Source organism: Wolffia australiana, chromosome 11 (assembly GCF_029677425.1).
Source record: "Wolffia australiana isolate 7733 chromosome 11, ASM2967742v1".
NCBI lineage: Eukaryota > Viridiplantae > Streptophyta > Magnoliopsida > Alismatales > Araceae > Wolffia > Wolffia australiana.
In genome coordinates, this window is record NC_135845.1 from 6,966,718 (window position 1) to 6,973,976 (window position 7,259).

Here is a 7,259-nt window from a genome sequence, read left to right on the forward strand (position 1 = left end):
TAGAAGCCCAATACTACAAGGAAAATTGGGCCCAATAACAGTTGAAGGCTAAAAATATCCAATGTAGCCTTTTTCTAAGGTATTCTTTTCGGTGCTCATTCTCTCTTTTCTCTTGAAAAATAGTGATCTCTCTCTCTCTCTCTCAACTAAAAGTTCTTGAAAGTTCTGGCTGGTGGTGAGGAAATTCAAGACTGGTGGACGTCATCATCTGCATGTTTGTGATTACTGATTCTTCAAGAAAATCCGGGTTAGATTGTTCCATATCTTGTTGAAGGTTCTTGATACCAATTTCTTTATTTCTTGATATCAGACTGACTATATTTACTTTATCTGAATTGATATTTGTTAAATCACATTTAACTTGAGTTAAGACAATTGATCTTTAATATTGATTGATCTGATTGTCTACTTTGAATATTTCTGATATTAGTAAACATCAATTGATCTCATTGGACTATCTTATTACAATTGAGAAGAATTATTACCAGTTGATATAAGTTTAGATTTTGACTGCATTTGATCATATCCATTGGTAGTTGACATCAATTGACATTTGATACACGATTTGTGACTTGAAAGTTGAAAAACAGAATTTAGGAGAAAACAAGGGTTAGGAGAAAAGTTGACTTAAGGTCAACAAAGATATTATCATTATATTACTTTTTAGGGAAGTGCACTAACAGGAGAAAGATCACATCCACTTGAACACGGGATGGTGGCCTGAGACGTGAGGACTTCGTCAGCACTGAGTGGACTGAGGAGAGGCTCAGAATATTTCTGGAAGCTGAGAAGGCACTCGATTGAGGTCGAGGAAGATGTCGGCACCGAGCAAGTGTTTTTAGTGTGTGATTACTTGAGATCAGTGCGAGCGATTGTACATCGCGAACAGTGTTTTTCACTTTGCATTTGCCAAAGTGATTAGTGGAGTCAGGGCGACTCCTCGGGCGACTCCTCGGGCGAGGTGCGGCTGCAGTAAGGGCACATTAGTGCCCCAAAGCAGGGTAAAAATTTATTGTCCCTTGAGTGAAGTAAGAGGGAGTTAAAGAAGGAATCTATATAAATAAAAGAAGTAGAACTAATTCACCCCCTCTTAGTGCAACATTGATATCAAAGCAGGACTTGCATTATCAGCTATAACTAGCTGGCAAGTCGATCTATGTCTATGGGAAAGGATCACTATCCCCTCTTCCCAGCCACCTTAGATGGCACTAACTATGCCATTTGGAAGGTTATAATAGAATCCTATGCTATAGGAAAGAAGCTTGCAGTATAGAGGATGACGACTAAAGGGGTAGATAAACCATTTGACAAATTTAGTGATGATGAAATGGAATATAATGCATTGGCCAAAAACCTATTGTTTGGAACCATCAGCTCAAATTTATTTTATCAAGTGTCCAGTTGTGAAACTGCTAAGGAAATATGGGATACTCTTAGAGTAACTCATGAAGGTACATCACAAGTTAGGGATACCCAAATGGGTATATTAGGGAATGATTTTGAGATGTTTAGGCAAAAAGATGGAGAAAGCCTAAAGGACTTAGTTGGAAGATTCAATGCACTAGTAAATGCATTGAAAGAAATGAACAAACACTATTCAACATTGGAGTTGAATAGAAAGTTGTTGAACTCTCTTAGTAGCTGGTGGAAAATGAAGATCACAGTAATTAAGGAGGCAAAGGATCTAAGTTGTGTACCTACATCAGAGATAGTAGGATCACTATTGACCTATGAAATGAATGAGTCAAGAAGAAATGGTGAATTATCTTCTATAAGAGGATCAATTGCACTTAGTGCAGATAGTAGCATCTCCAAGGATGACAAGTTTGAAAAGTTATGGAAAAATTTGGAGAAATTCGTATTATTAAAAGAATCTCATAAAGGTTTCAAGGCCGAAGAGGTTTCCTCTGATGAAGAGGAAATAGCATTGATATCAAGACGTATTGCACGTCTCATAAGGAAACACAGGAATAGAACTAGGGAATCTAAGGTGTGTTATGAATGCAAGAAACCTGGACATTTCAGGGATGAATGTCCAAATAGAAAGGATGGAGAAAAGAAGATCAACAAAGGAAAGAAGAAGAAGTTTGAGAAGAACATGGAGTGAGTCAGATAACGAAGAAACAAGTGCTTCGGAGAGTGACGGAGGAAAGGAGAATATCTTCATAATGGCAAGATCTAGATCAGGTACATCTTCAGATGATGAATACAGATCTGAAAAAGAGAAAGAATTAATGTTTGACATGCTAGAAAAAATGAAGTATTTGAAGAAGAAGAATAAAATGTACAAGGGTGAGATTATTAGATTAAATACTCATGTTAAATTATTAAAGGACGAGTTGGAGAATGTCCAACAAGTAAAGGAGGAATCTGAGAAAGATAATGAAGAGATGCAGGCATTAATGGATGAAAATGCATCTATCAGAGAAGAAATTGGTAGTTTAAGGTTGAAACTATCAATAGCATTAGATGAAAATAAGACTAGAATCGATTTTGGAGCAATTGAAAGGGAGAATGCAATGTTAAAAGAAAAATATGAGAAGCTCATTGGAAGTCAAAAAGCTTTCAATATGATTCTTAAATCACAGAGGGTTCCATCAAAAGCTGGAATAGGATATGAAGGAACACAGTTTCAAAAATTGTTTGAGAAGAAAAATGACAATGAAGAGAAGGAGATACATAGGTTAGAAAAATTAAACAGGGAGTATGAAATGGATGAAAAACTTAGAAGAGATGGGAGATATAAATACTCACATAGTTATCATGTGAAAGAGAAAGAAAAGTTTGTAGATATCATTGTAGAAAACAAGCTGGATGAATACGTAGGAAAGAGAATGAATGCAAAATATGAACTAGATGGTGTGATGAAGCAAAACAGAAGATATAGATATTCGCATTCAGTAAATCCCAATGATGGATCAACATTTGTTGATCATATAAATCAAATTGGAGATTATCAGGATTATGGATTAAATGATAATATCAGAAAGTATCACCATTGTGATGAATTCAGATATGATCATATTACTCCATATTTTGGTGAATGGTTTGATACAAATCACTTCACTTTACCTAGAGTAACAGCTAGATATAGTAGAGTTAGAAACATTAGGAGTCATTGTTCTTGGTATTAGTAGAAACTGATGGTGGAAATGTTACATTTGGAGATGATAGTACAGGTACTATCAAAGCAGTTGGAGAATTATCAGTTGGGAATGATGTCCCCATTCGAAACATATGGTTCGTGGAAGGCTTACATCATAACTTGATCAGCATTAGTCAGTTATGTGATAATGAAATGATAGTGAAATTTCATTGAGATGGTTGTGAAGTATTTGATGAAATCACTAATCAATTACTATTTTCAGGGTTTAGGAGAGGAAATATATATGAGGTAGATCTTAATGAAGTAAGAAAATCTAAAGTGTGTTTAGTAGCAAACTATAATGAAAAAGAAGCAGAATTATGGCATAGAAGACTAGGTCGCTTAAGTTTTAAGAACTTAAGTAAGCTTAGGATTAATAGTTTAGTAAGAGGACTACCTATAGATTTAGGGAAACCACATGATACTTGTGAGACTTGTATTAAGTCAAAACAAGTAAAAGTGAGTTTCAAATCTAAGAATGAAGCCTCGACAAATAGACCTTTAGAATTACTTCACATGGATCTATTTGGTCCAAACTCGGTTCCTAGTTTAGGTGGAAAACTATATTGTTTTGTCATCGTGGATGACTATAGTAGATTTACTTGGGTATATCTTTTAGCTCGTAAAAGTGAAGCGGCAGAAAAATTTAAGATCTTTGTTAAAAAGATCCAGAATGAACTAGAAAATAGTATAAAGTATATACGTTCAGATCACGAACGAGAGTTTGAGAACAAAGAGTTCAATGAACTCTGTGAAGAACTAGGAATAAACCATCAGTTTTCCACACCTAGAACACCGCAGCAAAATGGCGTAGCAGAAAGGAAGAATCGAACATTGATCAACATGACAAGAGCCATGATGAGTGATGCTGAAGTTCCAAATTACTTCTGGGCTGAAGCGGTAAACACCGCATGTTATATAGGAAATCGTACACTTGTACGATCAACATTTAACAAAACACCTTATGAACTTCTCAAAAGGAAAGTTCCTAACATAGGATATTTCAGAACATTTGGATGCAAATGTTATATACATAAATGTTAAAGTCCAGTTAGGGAAATTTGATTCTAGAAGTGATGAAGGAATACTATTAGGTTACTCTCAAACATCTAGGGCATACAGGGTTTTCAATAAGAAAACTCTAATAGTGGAAGAAGCTATTCATGTTAGATTTTTGGAAAGGAAGTTGGTGAGACATGAGACAATGGTTAATCATTTGGGAAAACCTATATTGGACTTCAGTGAAGAAGAAGAAAATAAGAGTGATGATGAAGAAGAACATCACTCAACTGAAAGTGTGACCACACCAAATGAGTCACTACCTAGACCTATGAAAATTATACGACATCATCCTACAAAGAATATTTTAGGGAACGTGGATGATGGAGTTAGAACTAAGTCTCAAATTAGTGGAAATATGCATATTGCATTTACATCACAATTCGAACCAAAGAAGCTTCATGAAGCATTAAATGATGCTGAATGTATTAATTCTATGCATAAAGAACTTAATCAATTCAGTAAAAGCAAAGTATGGACATTAGTTCCTAGACCAGATGGGCATAACATCATTGGTACAAAGTGGATATTCAAAAACAAGTTAGATGAGAATGGAAATATCATTCGAAACAAAGCACGTCTTGTTACTCAAGGATATGTTCAAGAAGAAGGAATAGATTATGAAGAAACATATGCCCCTGTAGCTCGATTAAATGCAATACGATTATTGTTATCTTTTGCATGTGCTTAAGGATTTAAGTTGTACCAAATGGATGTGAAAAGTGCTTTTCTTAATGGAACAATTAAAGAGGAAGTATATGTTGAACAACCTCCAGGATTTGAGGATTATGAAAACCCTAAATGGGTTTACAAGTTACATAAGGCACTATATGGACTCAAACAAACTCCAAGAGCTTGGTATGAAAAACTGAGCAGTTTTCTGATTTATCATAGATATAAAAGAGGTTGTGCGGACACTACTCTATTCATAAAAGGAGTAAATAGAAATATGATAGTCGTACAAGTATATGTAGACGATATCATATTTGGATCTACCAATAAATCCTTATGTGATGAGTTTGCAATGCTCATGCAAAGTGAATTTGAAATGAGCTTAATGGGAGAATTAACGTATTTTCTTGGATTACAGGTAAAACAATCGGATAAAGGATTGTTTATCTCGCAAGAAAAATACTCAAAGGATATCATAAATAAATTCAAGTTCAAGGACTTGAAAGCAAAACCAACTCCAATGGGCGGTGGAGTTAAATTAGATTTAGATGAGGCAGGAAAATCAGTGGATCAAAGGATGTATAGAGGAATGATAGGATCACTGTTATATCTTACAGCCAGTAAACCTGATATATTATTGAGTGTATGTTTATGTGCAAGATTCCAAAGCAATCCAAAGGAATCACACTTAAAAGCTGTAAAAAGGATTTTTAGATATATTATAGGAACCACATGTTTAGGGCTATGGTATCCGAGAAAACATGATATGAGTCCTATGGGATATTGCGATGCTGACTTTGCAGGATGTCAAATTGAGAGGAAGAGCACAAGTGGAGCATGTATCTTCATCGGGGGATCACTAGTATCATGGAGCTCAAAGAAACAAAATTTGATTGCATTGTCAACAGCAGAGGCAGAATACATGTCTAGTGGAGCATGTGTGGCTTAGATTCTTTGGATTAAGAATCAATTAGAAGATTATGGGATTAAAACATCTAAAATCCCTGTGCTATGTGATAACACAAGTGCCATAAACATAGCTAAAAATCCAATTGTTCATTCCAGAACAAAACACATAGAAGTGAAACATCACTTCATTAGAGATCACATATCAAAAGGAGATATTGAACTGAAGTTTATAGAAACTTCAAGACAAATAGCTGATATATTTACAAAACCACTATTAGGAGAAAGGTTTAATACTTTAGTAAGAGAGTTAGGAATGATCAAATATAGTGATATAAAGGAGCTGATCAAGGAATAATGAAGCTGAATGACATATGAGAAATGGACTAGTCAACAGAGGTGAAGGTGTTTTCTAAACATCTAATGAACTTTTGGAGAAAGGGGAAATGATGATAACACAACCATATTGGTCTATTTGATACAGATTTCCTTCGTGTTTTGGGATTTACTAAATTCTTTATGATTTTGAACTGAGCATAAACTGTGTTTGAAAAACTTATATATGTTATATGATATTCTTATGAATTTGTTTTGAAATTCGTATGGATATATTTTTTAAGTAAACCACATATATCAAACATTTTATTCGTGTTTTGATTTACAAAAATTGATCAATGAGAGAATATGATTGTATGTGATAGTATATGTCACATTACTACACTGAAATGGTTTTCTAATCCCCAAAGCGAAATGGATTTTGATATGACTATGTCCATCTTGTGTGGTATTCAAATTCATGAAGGTCTTGAATCAGACAATTTAAGTTCACCTATTTGATATTTCTTAAAATTAGGGGGAGAAAGATAGATCATATATTGAGGGGGAGTTGTGGTATTAAGGGGGTGTTGGAGTATCCAACTTATCAACTTAATTAATTTTTAGAATACATCAAAAAGGGGGAGATTGTTAAGAAAAGGATTTTGCTGATTTAATATAATAGATATTTAATGAAATTAATTAAGTAGTTGAATATAGTAGTAATATATAGACATTTATTAGATAAATATGTGATGGAGTATATTAGGGATAATAAGTTTATAATTAAGGTAGAAGCCCAATAAGACAAGGAAAATTGGGCCCAATTACAGTTGAAGGCTATAAATATCCAATGTAGCCTTTTTCTAAGGTATTCTTTTCGGTGCTCATTCTCTCTTTTCTCTTGAAAAATAGTGATCTCTCTCTCTCTCTCTCAACTGAAAGTTCTTGAAAGTTCTGGCTGGTGGTGAGGAAATTCAAGACTGGTGGACGTCATCATCTGCATGTTTGTGATTACTGATTCTTCAAGAAAATCCTGGTTAATTTGTTCCATATCTTGTTGAAGGCTCTTGATACCAATTTCTTGATTTCTTGAAATCAAGATACCAATTTCTTGATTTCTGTTGAAATTAATTGACGTCATCATCTGCATGTTTGTGAT

At 34.3% G+C, this 7,259-nt stretch overlaps 1 pseudogene; it reads left to right on the forward strand.

The window, feature by feature from the left end:
- Positions 1-5,396: 5,396 nt before the first annotated feature.
- Positions 5,397-6,140, forward strand: LOC144709059 (secreted RxLR effector protein 161-like; annotated as a pseudogene).
- Positions 6,141-7,259: the final 1,119 nt, after the last annotated feature.